This window comes from Artibeus jamaicensis, unplaced genomic scaffold, assembly GCF_021234435.1.
Source record: "Artibeus jamaicensis isolate MK-2021 breed Jamaican fruit bat unplaced genomic scaffold, CSHL_Jam_final contig_851, whole genome shotgun sequence".
NCBI classification, from domain to species: Eukaryota; Metazoa; Chordata; class Mammalia; order Chiroptera; family Phyllostomidae; genus Artibeus; species Artibeus jamaicensis.
The window spans coordinates 22236514-22255808 of record NW_026521986.1 but is presented as its reverse complement, the minus strand read 5'-3'; positions in this window follow the sequence as shown (position 1 = coordinate 22255808).

Below are 19295 nucleotides of genomic sequence, written 5' to 3'. Positions count from 1 at the left end.
GCGGCTGTGATCTGAATCTACTCCTTTCTGACTCTCAACGCCACAAAGACAGGGTTTTTCCAACAGGGATTTATTCAGAGAACATGTTATACTAACCTGATGCTTGCCTCTACAGCTTTCTCGTCATAATTTAACAAATAAGTCAATAAAAGCATAATCTTAGGAAACGGCAGAGGCAGCATCTGAAAAGTGTTTCTCACCTCATACACTTTCTTCTCATTTTTTATTTCTCAACATGCATAGTGTCTTTTGTATTATTCAATATATGGTAGGTTGTGTTTTTGTAATAAGTGCAAATAGCCTATCCTAGTCTAGGCTTCTCTTCTCTTTTTTCTCTTGTTTTTAATGTGAATTTCAGAGGAAAGAAAGGATCTGTTGTAGACCTTGAAGAGAACAGTTTATGTGTTAAAGTCTTAACATCTAACCAGTTTTTTTTCTAATCTATTCAAACCTATTGAAACAAATTGAAATGACTGCAAAGTTCTTGTAGGAAACTTTCAAAAATGTACTTTCTAGTTATAGATAAACACAGTATTGAACCCTTTGACCTCTAGGGAAAACCAAAAAAAACTTTTTATTAGAAGGTTGAGGGATTTTGCAAGGTTTTCCCAGTGGCGCTAAAAATGCTCCTGGTTAATATGCTTTTGTCAAGACATATCTTTTAATAAAACAATGCTCAGGATGTTTCACAAAAGTTTGGTCCTATTTTTTGCACACAGTAAAATTAAACATTGCATCCTCTTTGTTACGCTGCAGGGCCACGTACCTCGTTTTGGCCAATGAAATGTGAGTGGAAGTCACAGGTGTTATTTTGGTGAGAAAATGGTAAGAGTCGCTGCATGAGTTGCCACGCCCTTGACCCCTGCCATGGAGACTCATGTTAGTTCAGAGCCTCAGTCATCCTGAATCTTATGATGAACAGAGCCTGACTGCCAAACTAGGCTGTAACTGCAGAGTGACTGACAAATAAATACCAGCAGAGGGAAGCTACCGAAATGTTGTACCTCAACATGATCTGGCACATCCCAACTAATGCAAAAGGTAATATCTGAGCTGCAAAAAGAAGCCATATGTTAAAAATGAGAAAAATCCTATATAAATTTAAAAATTCTGATTCTGATGCTGCCTCTGCTATTTCCTGTTTACTGTCTTTCATTTCTTTATCTCTAAAATATATGTATTAGATGGGATGCATAGAAAATTGAAGTTTATGACAAAATATCAATTAAAAAATAGATTTAAAAAAGAATTTTTACTGCTAACACTTTATCATAAATTAATTCAGATTATTTGGTAAAGAATAACCTGAGCAGCTAGGCCATGGAACAGAGTGGCTAACCATGGATTTGAATGCCCTTAGACTGGGATTTGAATCTTGATTTTCAGCATAAAGTAGAGTCCATGTCTGTCTTATTCCTCATTCTAGGTACATATTAGGAACTTAATATCATGCATGTAATAAGTAGAATTATTGATATTTCCTTCTTAACCTACATTATATTTTCTTTAAAAGCTACTACAAAATTAAATGAGATGATTCTTAGCAATGCTTCTGAGAAATGGCATAGACTCTGGGATGGAGGACATTATATTTATTTTTTATTATTATACAGCATCCACAAAGCTTACCCTAATTGGGAGCAACAGGAGTTGTTAGAAGAGGAGAGGCATGAAGCACAGAGGGAGTTAAAGATGGAAAGCCAGTATGTGGAAAAGGTAAGGCACAAATGGTACTTAGGTTATGGACGATGGCTTGAACTAAGACATGGAGAGGTTCTGCAAGTCACCGCGGGGTAGGAGGAAATAAGGAGGGCTGATACTGAACACATACTGTGCCAAGTACATCACGTAAAATATTATGTCAATACTAACTCCCCCACTTTACAGAGAAGGAAACCCTTTCTTCTACAAGTTAAGATTATTGTTCAAAATACAAAAATTATTGGCAGAGTAAAAATGCAACCGGAGATGTGTTGGATTTCATACCCTGTATTCTTCAACCCTGTCATGCTGGGTTCAGGAAGGTACCACTGAATCGTTTTGTGCATTTACCCTTTAGACTTACCTCATTACCTTCCCAGGTAACACTGGAGCCAATCTGTAATATTTTCTCCTAATATATATTTATTAACGTATCATAAAATGTGTGACAGGAAACCAAAGTCATTTGTCATCCCAGGTCATATTTAGACATGCCTTGCATTAAAGAGTAATTGTTCAAATTATCTTTGTGGATGTTACTGCCAACATGGGAGAAGGACCTGACAATGACAAGAAATTTAGTGGGACCGGAGCTCTGGATTAGCAACAGCAGAGAGCTGCTCTAGGCAACCATGGTGCTGATCATTCGGCCCCAGTCTGGACTTCGTGGATGCAAAGACACAAAGATAAAAGAAATTTTAAACTACAAGAAACTCAGAGTTCACTTGGAGTGATAAAAATAAATAGATGAAAACAATAAATCAATATGAGTCATATCTGGAGGTATGAACCTTTAGAGAGACCTCCATGCCAAGGAGGAAGATTCCGGAAATGTTTTCTGAAGGAACAGAAGAATTTGTAAGATGGGCCCAGTATGAAAGATGGGAAAGAGACACTGACCTTCTAAAAGGGTAGAAAGAGGAAGGATGTTTGAGAAGGATAAAGAGCATGTGAACACAGTGCAGTACACAGCTCATATGTTATAGAAATGTACACTTGAAACTTATAAAATCTTATTAACCCATGTCACCCAAATAAATTTGATTTAAAAAGTGCATATGCAACAAAAAGGAGAGATATCACTTCCAAAGCAAAGCTTTAAAAACATCTCCTAGTTTTCCAATGCCCTGTTTTTCTGTGTTCTTAAATTCACCAAGAGTTTTGGAGGAGTTGTTACTGCAACATAATGGATCCTCAAAGCTAACTATCATACTGAAAATTGATCAGCATTTTTATAGTTTGGGGTGACTATGTGAGCTACTTCAGGCCAGGAGACTTAGGCAAGAGTCTACTTGGTTGGGGTTATGGATAATAGCAATTCTGAGAATCTGGCTTTCCTAAAGAAAGCAGAGATGTGGCTTGCACAGACATTTAAGGCTTCTTCTTTAAACTTCATTGTTTTACTTTGAACTGAGACATGACCCTAAAATGGGTCAAGCATAAGGACAAGCATAAGGACAAGATTCACCCCATTATGAATGAAGATGGAAAACAATAAAAATAAAATACAAAAGTCCTAATAAAATTATTAAGTTATCCCTAGAAACCCGGTAGCCAGTTAGCCCCAAACTTCTTGTTACATGGAAACAAGCTAATTTGTTTGAGTCATTTGAAGTTGTTTGAATCACTTTAGATTCAGTTTTGATTGCATTCCCAACTATACTAATTCTGTGTTACCTCAACCAAACTGTTTGTACAGCTGGATCCTTTAGGGTCCCCCAAACATAGCCTGCTCACCCAAGTGTCGTTGTTCTAGGTAATTTCTCAATATAAGATGGTTGCCCCTTCCTTTTGATTCATCCAAATTCATATTGTGTGAGTATAGTCTATGCCAAACATCCCACAAGAGATAAGAAATGATTAATTGCCCAGAGTCAACAACCATTGGTTGAAATCCACAAACTATGAATTGCCGGCTGTATAACTATCAACAATTCATTTATGCTATGTGGAACTTATCATACTCATCTGTAAAATTGGGATAATCACTTACATTTTATTACATTCCTGTGTACATTGAATGAGATTACTTAACAAACCAGTCAAAGGCCATGATTTCAAATGCAGAAAGTGCTCTTATAATTTTAAAGTTTATTATATAAATCCTTGCCACAATTTAATTACTTTTCTCATCTTAGAAATGCTACTAATTTCCTTACTGGCTAATACAATGTTATCAAATGTTTGATTCTCTTTTAAAATCTAGTATTCTATTTCAAATGTGTTAACTTGTCATTATCAAAATAGTCTACTATTGCCTTATGCTCCAGAAAATTTAAAAATAATGCTTCCTACCTGTAATGTTCGCATGGAATTTTTGGTTCTGAACCAATAGCACATGTTAATTGATAATGTAGCATCCTACCTGGTTTGTATGTATCACCTCTTTAATCCTCACAATCTGATCAGGGAGGTATGATCTCTACCCCATTGTTGCTCTGGGGTTATATAGCACTGAGGTCTTATCATTTGCCTGAGGTCACGGAGTTAAGAAGTGAAGGTCAGGCATGGATTGCACTCAACTCATCTACTCCGGAGCCACCCTCTTCCATGTCCTGCTCTCTCATCCACAATAACTCATGCATGTTGGGTGAACACCAAACAACCACCAATGAATACAAGTTGACTAAACCTGATTAACTGCTGGTAAGTGAGCCATCTTTTTAAAAATCATTTCCACATAGGTGCAAGGAACAGTTTAAAGCAGTGTGTCTTATAAGATCATTGCGCTTTCTTCATCTAGTTTTTATTAAAGTGCACTCTCTATTTTTCTCCACTACCGTGTGAGTACCAGGTACATAATAATTCTCTCTGAATGCAAAGGGCATAGCACCATTCCTGGCACACAGATTATCTCAAATGATTTTTAAATAGAATAGTACTAGACACAGAAGTTTTATTTTTATAAAAAATGGCACAAGACTAGAATATATCAATTTACCTCCTGAAAAAAGTTAGTATTTCAAATATGCAATCTACACAGACAAGTATAAAAGTTACCTTTTGTATTAATATTTTAATATAAATAAAATTATATATTTTTCAGCTATATATCTGATTAAATTTCCCATCCATTGTTCTAGAATTAAAATCCACAAAATGCCCTCTCATTTACATATTTAATAAACTATAAAACATGAAACCATTCATTTGGACATTGTCATTACACTTTGACCTGGAACATAAAATAAGGAAATATAATTTCCTGTTCTTTGTAGAAATCTTATCTTAAGACAATGTCACAACAAAACCAATATTAAAAATCAATATGCAAATGTAAGTGTAGCTGTAAACAAAGAAAAATTGTATGAAGATAGGGTGATAATCATTAATTAAGGGAGTAATTTTCCAGGTTAGGGTCTCTCCCTGGAGTTTGTACCACATCTCAGCAATTCCAGCTGAAAAAACGCAAAGGTGGCAGGTGGAAGGCCCTAGGCCACCTCTTCCTACTTGTGATGAGCTTTTACACTCACACCCTACAGCGCACCTGGAGGCAGCTGAGCCTGCTAAGGACAAGGTGCAGTGGAGAATTGGTGCTTTTCCTCTGCCACAAAATTCAAGTCAAAATAATAAATCTCTGTGCATACAAATGGTTTCTTACTCAATTGCTGAGAGTGAACTTCAGCAGAAAAAAACAATGTTTCTCTAGAATGTTCTTCCAAAAGAACATTGTTTTCCTTAAAATAGCATATTAGGAACATTTTAAAATTCAAATATTCATTCTATTAAAAAATCTTACTCTTGCTAATGAGACAGTGTTAGTCATTTGTAATGATAAATCCTGAAAGGGTAAATGCATTTAGAGGTTAATTTAAAAATCACCTAATCCTAAAATGTTGGGGACAGCATATTCTTGTTCCATCTCTCTCCTGCAACCCTCAATGCCTCCTGCCATCAAAGATTCTTAGAAGCAATTTCCCTGTAATCTCAGAACACACAAAGGCTGGCTGTCTAGAAGGCAGCCCCAAGAAAATGCAGCTTCCCAACAAAGCAACTTATCACTTACTCCATTCAACAGATAAAGATATAAACATGCAAACTAAAAATTCATTTGAAGGGTCAAGAATTAACAGTGTTAAGGATGTACACTACCTTCAGTGATCAAAACGATGAAAAAAGACATTTGCTTGTATACCAGAGAGATTTAGACATCAAATATTTACAACAAATAGAATTTTAAAGTGGTTGAGAACTGGGACCTTATTTTACCCAATAGAAACCCTTTCATTTCCACCTTCCTTTTTCTGAACTAGTGTCCCTGTGTTTCTACAAGGGAGACGTTATCACTTTGCCTTAAGTTATTATTATTTGTGAAATAGCATTTTCTCACCCACTTCACTGAAAAGAACTTAGAGGCACAAATTTTGTGTTACTATCTTTGAATTTTTCTCAGTGCCTAAGGTGTGACATTACAAAAATCCCTCCAAGTTACTTCTTCACTGAATCAATATACATGTAAACACTTAGTTGTATTTCTGAATATAAAAGACTGGATACCACTATGTCTTGCCAGATCAGAATTTCCAAGGTAGAAACAACAAGAATTTTTGTATTTTTCCTAATTGAACCCTTAACTCATTCTTTTTTTTTAATGCATGATATTCTTCTGCAGTGTTATAAGAAATCTTTGCAAATGGGACTAGGATAGGTTAAAAGAGAGGAAAAGCAATAAAAAGTTCTATTTATAGGAAGCAACATACAGATGTAATTTTAATTATCTGAAAGGCTGTAACTTTTGCTGTAATTCATTTCAAGTATATACTAAACTCTGAAATAGGGGGATAAATAGAAACGTCCTATTGAACAGACAGGCACAGGTTTAGAAAAGTTTTAAATTCATGTTATCATATTACATTGTTATTACTAACAAGCCAACCTGGCTTCTTATCATTATCTACTAGTTCAGGTGATATATTTGCATGGTCCCTACAAATACACATAAAAGGAAATTCAAATGAGTCAACTGTCCAGAATGGTAATTTATTCAACACAAAACATCTGTATATTTAAAGCCTTACAAAGCATTATTTTTCACAGTTTTTATTCAGATACATTTTATACTTGAGAAACAAATTAATTGTATGGTCTAGGGGATATCCAAAGGAAAAATAATAATGTAGGTTTACAAAATGAGAATGGGAATGTGAGATTTATAGAAAGGAAATTATGGACCAAATAAATATATTCATCAAAAACACAGTTTAGGTCTTCAGATTAGCAGGGACACTAAATCCAGAACAGTATTCTTCACGGAGTTCTCTTTTGGAGTGATAATACATTTAATGCCCTGAATTTTGTTTTTGCTCAGCATCCATTTTTAACATTCTATACCAATATGAACCAGTTTTCTATGGTGTGTAAGATTACTACAAACTTATCAATGTGAAACAGCACATGTTTATTATTTCACAGGTTCTGTGGATCAGACATTCAGACACACCTGACTTAAGGTAGACACTCAGGGTCTCCCAAGGCTGCAATCAAGATATTGGCCAGCCCATGTCCTTGTCTACAGGCTCGATCAAGAAAAAGCCTACTACCTAGCTCCCTCAGTTTGTTGGCAGAATCCATTTCTTTGCAGCTTTAGAAGTCAAGGTATCTTAAATCTTCAAAGCCTAGCAACAGAGTGAGTCTCTAACTTCAGTGATGGACTCACCTGATTAGGTAGTCCCGCCTAGAATAATATCCTTTTTGCAAAGTCAAATGTGCAGGGACCTTAATCACACCAAAACAATATTCTCCACATTTGCCATATTCTATTGGTTAGGAGGACATTGCAAGTTCATTCTCGAGAAGAAAAAAATCACACATTTGTGTGCACCAGCGGGGTAAGAACCTTGGAGCTATCTCAAAGTACTGCCTTCACATCTGGTCAGGGACCGGCCACTCCGCTAACCATCACGACCCACCTCTGCACATACAGTGGTGACTGTAGTGATGAAGCAAAGTTTAGATTTTTTAAAAAATGGGTCTTATCTTACAAGTTCTTGCCACAGATCATGCAGTTGTGGGGCCACACACCCAGCATTCTTTGGTTGGCAGAGAGGTCAGAGTATGAGGTAGACAACTTCTCAAACATAGCGTACAGGGGGGTGCATGGGTGGGAACACCACCCATCTTCATCACCCTGCCAAGGACTCCATGCAGCTGCACTAAGTGATTTAGTTCCCTGCATCTATGCATAAACCACGTTTTATAATATTTCCTACTTTCAAGTAAGAAAACCACAGGAGGCTGGGCCATCCAGTAGCACCTTATTCCTACCTTCCTATTCTAATCAACAAAAATGGGTTATCAGTGTTTGATGCTCAAGTTGCTTCATATCTAAGTGTGTATGTGTGTGTTCTAAAATCAGGATTTGATTATGATTCAAAGGGGAACATTTACACATCATAATTTATTAAGTGTGATATGTGCTTGACAGTAAAAGCAACAAGAGTTCATTCATTTTCACACTTGAATTTTCTATCATGCTCAGTCTACACCTTGGTGCTATTCTAGCACCTTGTAAGCTGGTCAGCTTCACTGAGACTTTGCTGGTTAATTTTGAAGCTTGAGAAATTAGCTTTCTTTTCTGCACCTGATCAAAATGTACCTGAAAAAAAACAGCAAAATAATGGCACAACTAGGGATATTGCAATTATTTTTAGAAAGTGTAAAAGAGACAGGAGTGTGAACTTGCTGTGACTTCTTCCTCATTGGAGTTACAGATGTATGCAACCATTTTCCAGGCACACTGAGCCTTTCATTCAAATCAAGAAATAATAGCTTATAGTTTTCATCTCTACCTTTTGCACCATAAACCTCACCCTGGGGACAAGCGGTGGAGTGAGCTCATACCTCTCTATTCTCTTTCCAATTTTATTGTAATGGTGTAAACTGCACCCAGCTTCCCTCAGGACCTTGTAGATGCTGTGTACACTTTCTACAAACTTGTGACTGCTTGAATTTCCCACATCAAAAATAAGTAAAACCAATTACTTGAAATTACACCAAGATGTAAAGCAGCAAATAATGATATTCTTCTTGGCTCTATAATGCAATTACCCATTCAGTAACTCAGAAAATATTTATCGAGACACTATGACCACATGCTAGGTAGTGTTTGGAAAACCGGAATCATAGAGAATATATATTGGTCAAAAAGGTTCTTGACCTCCTGCCCTCATAGAGCTTGGAATCTAGTATACAGTAACATGTAAGGTGGTGATAATTGCAGAGCCCCATGGGTGGAAAATAAAAGAGGATGTTTATTTAGAAAAGGTAATCAGAAAAGGTCTCTCCTACAGAGAAGACCTCCAGCTATACATTCAGTTTTAGCTCCTTCAGTTCAACTCAGAGCTAAACTGAAACTGTGCCACTTTTGTAATAAATAGAACCATTTCTACAATACTCTGCCACTATCTGTAATTTAATCATGGGGCATTAATTCTCCAAACTCCAAATTAACTATTAAACATAGAGTGTATTCCAGGGTTATGCTCAAAATAGTTAACTAGTCTGACATTATGAACAAAACATGACCGTAAAAACCACTCCAATTAGCTTGAATATATTCCAGCTAAGGAGACAGCTTTTAATTAACTGATTGTTTTGCTTTTAATTAAATGACAAGGGAGCCTGAAGAATTACATGTAGAGTTATTATTATATCTATATTTTCTGCACAGTCTTTTTCTAAGCTCCGGATTTATATCTCAAATTCTTTGGATTATCTCCATCTGGGTGACTGATGGAAAGACTTAAATTCAACACTACTAAGGTAGAGTAAGCCATATTTTTTAACAAAGTAGCTCCTCTTTCATTTTCTCTGCCTCCCTGTGGCTGGGACGCTCTGCATATTTGCCTTCCAGTGTTATCTCACATTATTAACAAATCTATTTTTATCTGCATTCACCCATGACTATGGTCTCTGGGAAAGAGGGGGGATGTATACCACGTCAAAAAATGAAGAAGAAATGACCTAGAATCACCTCCCCAACACTAATAGAGAATGGGAAGCTCTGATTGCTTTTTTGGAATATGAGAAAAGAAGAGAAATCGTAGAAGAAAAAGCCTAGTAAGGGCTCTGTTTCCCTCACACTTAGGGTTGTAAAAATGGAGATTCAAATATGAAGAACTTGAGAACATTATAGACTGATTTTTATGGGACTAGCCCAGGGTAGGTTGTCAACCTTGGGCTGGGATCAAGGATCCAAGATCCTGCTCCTGCCATGGGAGCAGGTATAGAGTATGCATGGGAAAAGATGCCTGGGTAGAAGGTGGGGTTACACTGCTGGTTGTCCACCATCAATGCACGACATGCAGGTTGCCACCTTTCTTGATAGAACAAAGAGATGGTGAGAGGAGAGCTGGACCAACAGTCTGGTGCAGAAAGAGGAGAAAATCACAAATACAAATAGCAGTAAACAAGCACAATGATAAGCACAAAGGGAGTGACATCTGAGACCATGAGGCAGATGACAACTGTCACATCTCAGTAGATTCAACCAGTCTTCTCTCTGGCAATGCCAAGGATGGGCAGAGATCTATGTCTCGATACCCTCCATTTCTCCTCAAATAGCAAAATATCATCTGAGAAGAATAGAGAGAAAGAGAATGGAATAGTTCCAAACACTGACCTGAAAAAGATGGGGCTTCTTGAAGTAGGCTTATTTCCCCCAACGTTTTCATTAACTGGAAGTTAAAGTTCTAGTTACCCTTTGATATTTGGTGGAGTGAGGGTTTAGAAGGAAAGTTAGATCAGTTATAGAAAATAAATATTTATATTACCTTTGCAAAGTTGAATGGTAGCAAATAAACTTTTTGTTAGGTCACTGAAAGGAAACAGCTCCTTAAGCTAAAATGTTTCAATACATGACTGGCACCTCCCCCATCCTTCTTTTTCCTGACTTCTACTGTCACCATAACTTCCAATAAGACATCTGGCTCCTCCCATTTTTCTGGATTATTGTAACATTCTCTTCACTGGTCTCCCAATATCATCTAAGAACCATCTTCCAAATATTGATTGAAACATTAGTTTCATTACATTGGTTACTTCCTTAAAAATTCCTCTTGGTTCCTTACTGCACGCACCGTATTTTTTACCTGTGCTCTCTGGATACCTAGAACAGTGGTTCTCAAAGAGTAGTTCCCAAATGTGCATTGTCAGCATTTGCTAAGAACACCTTAGTAAATTCCTGGTGCTCACCATAAACTTGCAGAGAACCTGAATCTTGGGGGATAAGGCCCAGCAATCTGTCTTCTAACAGACTGTCCAGGTGATACAGATGCACATTTACTTTTGAGATCTACTTTGCTAGAGGATCCATGAAAGTAACTCAGGAGTCACAATTACTGGTCACGGAGTCTTATAAGGAGAGAGGAAAAGACTGCAGGTCTCTCAGCTCTATTTCATGAAAGGACAGCCAGTTCCCATTTTCTTGCACAAACTTCCATCTAATATAGCATTTGTGTAAGGTGTGGGCTTTAATCAAGATTTTTCCCCTCTAGGGATGTCGAATTGCTTAATCATCATGTGTTAAGACTCTCTTTCCTCCATTAACAGTTGTACCTTTGTCAAAATCAGTTGATCATTTGTGTACAGGTTGGTCTATTTGTCTGTCTCTCCATCAAGATCACATTGTCTTGATTCCTATAGTTACCTACCAGATCTTAATGTTGGGTGCAATGATTCCCCTTATTTTTTCTTCTTTTTCAAGATTGTTTTAGCTGCTCTAGGGTCTGTGCTACATATATTTAAGAATAAGTGTAATGATATCTATACAGTCTTGCTAGGATTTTGCATTAAACCTATAGATCAATTTTGGGAAAAGGCAACATCTTTACTAATTTGAATATTTTTATTCATAAAAAGAGTTATGCCTTTCCATTCATTTAGCTCTTCTTTGATTTCTTTTATATGTATTTTATATTTTTGACAATATAGATCCCATGCTTCTTTTGTTAATTTTAACATGTAGTTATGTCATTTATTTACAGTGACAGTAAATGATATTGTCTTTTTTCTTTCCATATTCTCATCCTTTACTTCATTCCATGCTACACTTCATTCCATGCTGCTAGTCTAATTGTCTGTGTTGCTTCTGAGTCCTGAATTAACACCTTCATACTTCTTGAATGTTTTCTCCATCTCTCTTAAGTTCTTCAACTTTTCTTCCACCTTCCAGTTGAATAACTCAGTTTGAGAGTTCTAAATGTACTTCAAAATCTGCTTATTCTAAAATAGCCCCATTCTCTTGCTTCTTCTACCAGCCTTTTCTCTACAATTTCCTATTTTGGTGAGTGGAATGCCTGCTTCCGTAGTTGCCCCTGCCAAAACCAGAGTGGTTTCAACTCTCCTTCTCCTTCATTCCTGTAGTCATCAGCCACTAAATCCTGACATTTCTACTGGCTACCTCTCTCCATCCTCAAATTGGCCTGCTCTTCTCCATGTCCAAGGCCACTGTCATGATCCATTATTTGATCACATATCACTTGAACCACAGAAGCAATCACCTAATTTCATTCCCTCTCTCAAGTCGAATGTACTCCAGGCCATCATTTCTTTTACACCACAGCTTGGGCAGTGTTTCAGAAGTGCAAATCTACGGTCAGCCTGGAATTCTTTCAGTTCTTTCCTGTTGCGTACAGCCTTAGTAGGACACGAAAGGCTTTTTACAACTTGACTGTTTTTGCATTTTCTTTATAAGCTCTCTGAACCTAATTTTAAAGAATTTCTTGCAGCCATCCAATAATCAATTCTGTCAATTCTTCTGTTTATTTTCTAGGAGTCTTTTCACATTTTTGCCTAACTAATACATTTCCCTTTGATCTTAAAGACAATTTTATTAACCTGTCATTAAGGAAAGCCTTCCCTTAATCTCACGTGTATACTTACATACATTTTTTTCTTGGCAAATCTATATGGTGAATGGAGAAATGAGTGTACTGAAATAAAAGAATGTAAGAGATGTGAGATCTTACCATGAAAAGTTTCCAATGCCATGTTAAGGAATCAACACAGCAGAGATTTGAGAGCTATTCAAGCTTTTTTTTTAACAGAGATGGGTGGGTTTTCAAAAGTTTAGTTTGTTCTGAGTATAAAACAGTGTTTTTTAAAAATATTTTATTTATTTATTTTTCTAAAAGAGAGGAAGGGAAGGAGAAAGAGGGAGAGAAACATTAATGTGTGGTTGCCTTTCAGGCTCCCCCTACTGGGGACCTGTCCTGCAACCCAGGCATGTGCCTTCACTGGAAATCGAACTGGGAACTCTTTGTCACTCAATCCACTGAGCAACACCCGCAAGGAAACAATGGGGTTTTATACTTTATAAACACTTTAGAAGTGGAGAGGATGAAAAGTGACTTCAATAACTGAGGACTAAGCCCTGGCTGGTATAGCTCAGTGGATTGAGCACAGGCCTGTGAACCAAAGGGTCGCTGTTTCGATTTCCAGTTAGGGCACATGCCTGGGTTGCAGGCCAAGTCCCCAGTGGAGACTGTATGAGAGGCAGCCATACATTAATGTTTCTCCCCCTCTCTTTCTCTCTCCCATCCCCACTCTCTAAAAATAAATAAATAAAATGTCTTAAAAAATAATTGAGGACAAAGGTAACATGGACTTGAACTTGGGCAATGAGTCCTAATAAATAAAGGGTGTCTAGAATCTGACTTTTAGTTCTGATGGTTCCACATTTTCAGAAGAGGCACCAAAAGATATAAATAACTTTCTCTGTGTGTACTTGCAAAAAGAAAGACAAAATTTTACTATGTTATAATAGAGACAACACATAAAAATAAAGTGAGCTCCAATACTGAAGCATAAAATAATTCTTAATGCATGATTTTTACTTCTGGAATGCTAAAAGATCCTGCCAAACCAAGTGATTCTAATACTGAATTAAATAATCAAGAATGAGAAGGTAAATTATGGTAAGTCCAAGCAAAAAAAAGTACTATTTTTATGAGAACTGAATATCGGTGAAAGTTAAAAGCAAAGGAAAACAAAGTTTCTTCTAAAATGTTTCAGTACAATTACATAAAATTTACTATGCTTTTAGAACTGGATAGTATTTATGTGTTTAACAGTACATTATTCATAATACCACTGGCTCTGAACAGTTTTTAATATTGTAATTATATTCATATTTATGTATGTATATATTCACATTTGTGTACACATACACAAATACACAAACTGATACAGCGCAAGCACTCTGGATTTACCATGAATGCCAAATGGCCATAGTTTCAAATTTCTTAGAGACTATAAATTATGACACATATCAGATAACTAAGACCACACTACAAAAGAATCCACATTGTTATCTTTGCTAGCCAGATGGAAATCCATGAGAATAACAGGTAGGAAAGATTTCAGAGGTCAGGAGTCTTGTTACACTTACCAACTCTGCTGCTGCTATAATTCCTTCTCGTTCTAGTTTGAAAGTGAGTGGAAGATGCTTATACGTGCCTTGGAAAATCATCTCTCCTTACCATCTTCACAGTGTCTTTTTCTAAGCTTACAATTTTATCTTCTTCTTGTATAGGCTTTCTTGTTATGTAGAGTTCCCTTTCAATACTCGTTGCCAGTACCACTTTGAGCAGTTCAACAACACTGTATGCAGTGTGCAATTCATTGTTAAATGGATATTCATGTCTTCTTAACTAGTTGGAAAGGTCTTTGAGGCAATGACCACACAATACCTACATTTTCCATCTGTAACAGCTAACAATTTACAGAGTGCCAACCCATAGCACCATATATAAACATATTGTCCATTTGAAATTATTATTTTGAAGATAGTTTTATAACTAGCCTACATGGAGTCTCGAAGAACACTTTCATAAATTTCCCTTCCTATATTAACTGGCTTCTCACCTTGTTCATTTCTCTTATAGCCTTTATGTGATTTCCTGGTGCAATGTTTACTTATCTCCACCACTTCCTGAAGCCCACCCTTCACTATCAGAACAATGTATAGCACATAATTGGTTCAACAAATCACTCCAGGAAGAGTTGAGAGAACAAATACTGCAGGGCCAAGATGCCTCTTTTAATACAGCCATTCCTCTGCAGCTTACACCAGAAGTCTTTACTGAGTAACACAGCCAGAGGGGTGAGGAAAGATGGGGTGAAGAGCGTTAAGATATTCAAAAAGCCTGCTAAGTCCCATTAAGTTCTACACCAACAAAACTAATTGGAGAGAAAAAAATTCAATGAAGTGGCTATGGACTGTAATTTCAGAAAAAAACAATTAGCAAATCTTTACACAGGATGATGGAGAAAAAAAAAGATTTGGCAAAGTCAGACAGGTTAACCCCAAACCTAGACCGGAGTCCAGAGAATTCCACTGGGGACAGCCATGGACCTACTGCGCTGCTTAGACTGTGTGGTCTGCTACTAAATCTGCATTGTTTCCCAGTTTTACCCCAGCTACACTGAACTCTTTTTACATTGTGAGTTTCTTCATTTCTGATCCCATAAAACCTTTCCACACTTACTTTATCTTGTATGCTGGGAGTGAATATAATTTCAAAAACCTAAAGAAAAATTATGAACTATATTATTTGCATCAGATAGTTTTGCCCCAAGCCAACTGTAATGATTCTTTAGAAGGTTGGTTAATTTACCCTTATATGTTAAATATTATTTTGTCCCCTCCGGATACTCACCTCTTTCTTCTCTGCTCTGCTCTGGACTCTGGGAGGCTTGTCCTCTTTGCGTTGGTTTTAACCAACAGGAGGTACAGGTAAAAGATGATGGAGTGAGAACATGAGGCCAACTTCCTGCCTGCCAGCATTCCTCAACCAGAGTTCTCTTCCTAACAACTACCTTTTTCCAGATTTCCTGAACTTCCATAGCCCTTTGCTCCTGTAGAACTGTTACTAGCCCCAGGGTACTACACTTTCCCATACTGATATTTGTGAATTATGCCAAAGATCTTTTAATAGTCTCTTCACTAAATTCCTTCACATTACTGGTTGCAATATGCCATCTGTTTCCTGCCAGGAAGGACCCTGATTGATAGGTCTTTATATCTATTTACCAAGATATTGATTTTTTAAAGAGATATGAAACAGGAAGAAAAAAAAAGGAATGAGGGAAGGAAGGAAGCAAGTAAGGGAGGAAACTTGGTGGTCCTGGGCCTCTTCTTAAAAAAAGAAATGCTATTTAACCATATTTCCCCAAATGTGCACATTATGGCTGATACAGCAGGTCCCAACAGATCTCCAGTACTCATCCATAATACAGTGGGAAAATTGTGGTGCTACCCATGGATTTTCAACCTAGAATAGAAAAAAAAAGGAAGGATGGACAGGAGGAAAAAACAGGCCTCCGTGTTGATGGCTTGGTAGATATTTTCACACTATCAATTTATAATCTGGTGGATGAAGCAAATTTAGCTATAAAATCCTGCAGAAATAGGGGCCTGGAGTACCCTGCTTGGCTTGTGGTACTGTGAACTTATTTTTTTCTGTGCTCCAGGACGTTCGTCTTGACAGATAATTTTTATAATATTCCAATTATTTTTTCTCTCTTAGAGATATATTTGGGCCTCAACTTACCATGTCATTTGGAAATAATTTATTCGTAGTCTTAACTTACATCATACACCATGATGTTAAAGTTATGTTGGTGTATTTCTCTCCAAGAATCGTTTTGAAAACATTCATAGCCATGATCATACATTATATAAATATGCAAAGCTTGTATACTTGACAAGAAAATAAGTGAAAACCTAGCATTATTTTTCAGCTTCATCAAACAGTATAATAATCAGTAGAAGATGATCATTATTTTCAAAATATTTCTCCAAACATCTTTACTTTTGTTCACAGAAAAGACAGTGAGACATTTTTAGATTTACCTCTAGTTATTGGAATATGAGCACTTCTTTAAGATCTCCAAGAATTATGCCAAGTTTGATTACCTGACTTTTTAATGATATGCAGTCACAAATCTGCTTTAAAGTAGAATAAAAAAACTAGCAAAAGACAATAATTGAACAAAATTGAGCCAATATTAGTCAAAGAGATGTAAAAATGTTTGGAGATCTTCACTCTGGTTAGATGAATCATAATTATTACTACCCTCATATATGAAGTTTTAATACCTCTGAGAAACAGTGTCTTTAGCATCTTATATTCTTTTTGTCATCTTAATTGTACTTATTGCACAATTTCAATCTCTGTTAAGTAGTTCAAGGAAAATCTCTATTCTTTTCAGAAGCTTGAAAATATAGTAAATTGCAGTTCTATTTAGAAATTATTTTCTAATAAAACAGTAAGTGGTTGGATCATTAAATCTGGTTTAGAAAGACTGAATACAGGGGAGGAAACCAGCTGTGGTTCATACAGCTGAAACATCTGCTAAACCTTTTGACACAGACTAGCAGGAACAGAAATGTGTTCTTTAAACTAAAAGGCAAATGGCGACTGCTAAAAGTGTGGTCCTTAAGGGGCAGTGCATATATTCCATATGCCAGGTCGCCCAGGCTTGGAGCAGCTGATAGCAATGAAAATGCCTCGGGGCAAAAATCCCAACAGGGCTGTTCCTTTAAAAAGGGGCTCTTAAGAGTACGAACACTTGTTTTCTTTCTGGTGAGGTAGACAGTTCTATCTCTACTAATATTTGGATACATGATTAGATAGAAAAAAATGTCATTGTACTTACCGAAGGATTGGACAAAATACACAATGGGGAGAATTGTACATTGATGACATTTAATCAAATGGATATGTTGCTATGTTATTAAAGATGGTGACTCAACAAAGGGCAGAGAAAGACTTTCTGTAATGGCTCCGAAGACACAAATAAGCCCAGGGTGTCGCCGTGGAAGCAAGCTCAGGAAATGGCAGACATTCAGGTTTGAACGTGTGTTTTCCTTATATACATGCTTTGTGTTCATTTTGGTTGCAGCTCAAACTACATTTTCTTTTGAAATTTTTAAGATGAATTGTTGTTAAGACTGTGAACAAGAAAGGGCCCATGTACCAAACCTGACAAGATCAGGGAAGTCCGCATGGTGGCCTTACGAACTCAGAGAACAAAAGCAACCACATAGGATGGTTTGAAATTAAAACTACTTAACTAGATACAAGTCATGGTGGGTAGTGCTAGGCCTTAGGCCTATATTCTTCTTGACAAAAGTCAAGTTTTACCTTAACTGAGCCTGTCTACTGTCCTTTTGCATCTATGGAACAGATGCATAGAATACATTTGGAATATCAGAGTAATCCTTTTCTTTCAGATGCATCCAGACACAATCTCCCACCAGAATAGGAAGCGACAGAACTTATCATCTTGTTGTTCTCCCACATACCACTGTGCTGTAAAGGTGCATTGTCAACTCTTCTATACCCACCAGTGTAAAAGAAATGTGTGTCTATTGTCTTACTCTTAATCCAGTCTCAGAGATTTCCCTACTTTGCTTTCTCCTATTTTCTTGTCTGACTTGTGGGTAATAACCAAGGGCCTTCACATGTAATTTGAATTCTATCTACAGAGAGGAGCAAAAGAAGCAAATATATGTGTGTGTGTTTGAATTTTAGTGAATAAAACTGCCAAATGTGGTGAAATTAATTTAATGCTTCCAGATCCAAGACTCTGAAAAAGCTCCAAACTAGATCAACGTAAAGGAAACTACTTCTAGGTTACATGATACTCAGACTGCTGAAAGCCAAAGATGAAAAGACAACCTAGAGATGTAAGCATCACATTGCCTACAGAGGAACAATGATTATAATAAATGGTTGGTTTATCATCAGAAACCAAGGTTAGACAAGTTTTTTTGGTTGGAAGAAAGTGGAAAAGCCTATTCAAAGTGTTGAAAGAAAAAGCAAAAAGAATAGCCTATATCCAAAAATTCTATCAAGCAAAATGATCTCCTAAAAAAATCCAAACAATATAGAGACTTCCAAAAAGGCAGAAATGATGAAGCTTTTCAGGCTCATGACAAATGTCATTCTAGAGCAATTCAAATGTTTAGAAAAACATAAAGATTAAATCGGTATACTATATAAGTATGCACATTTGTGTATATTTTTTATTTGAATTAGCTAAATAGGTATATGTCCATTTAAAGCAATAATTGTAACCTTGAACTGGATTTACTATCTATGTAGATATAATATTCATGACAATAGTACTAAGGAAGTTTATAAGAAGAGTAAATATAAATAAATTGCTAAAAATTTCTTATTTAGATTTAGAATTCCTGGAGCAATTCATTATCACCTCCAAAGTGGTTTGATAATTTAGAGTTGCAACCACTCATTACTAAACCACAATTACAATGGAACCCTAAAAATAGTTGGTTAATGAAAAAGAATGTAAGAAGGAAAAAACCGATAATTTTGAAAAAAACTATATAGTAAAATGATGGGCATAAATAAAACTATAGAAATTACATGAAAAATAAGTGGACTAAATATTCTTTAAAGACAGTAATCATCAAACTAGATATTTTTATAAAGAATCATCTATATTCTGTAATAGACTCATTTAAATATAAGAAACATAGTTATATGGTATTTGTCTTTCAATGCCTGGCCTATTTCACTCAGCATAATGCTTTCCAGTTCCATCCAAGCTGTTGCAAAGGGTAG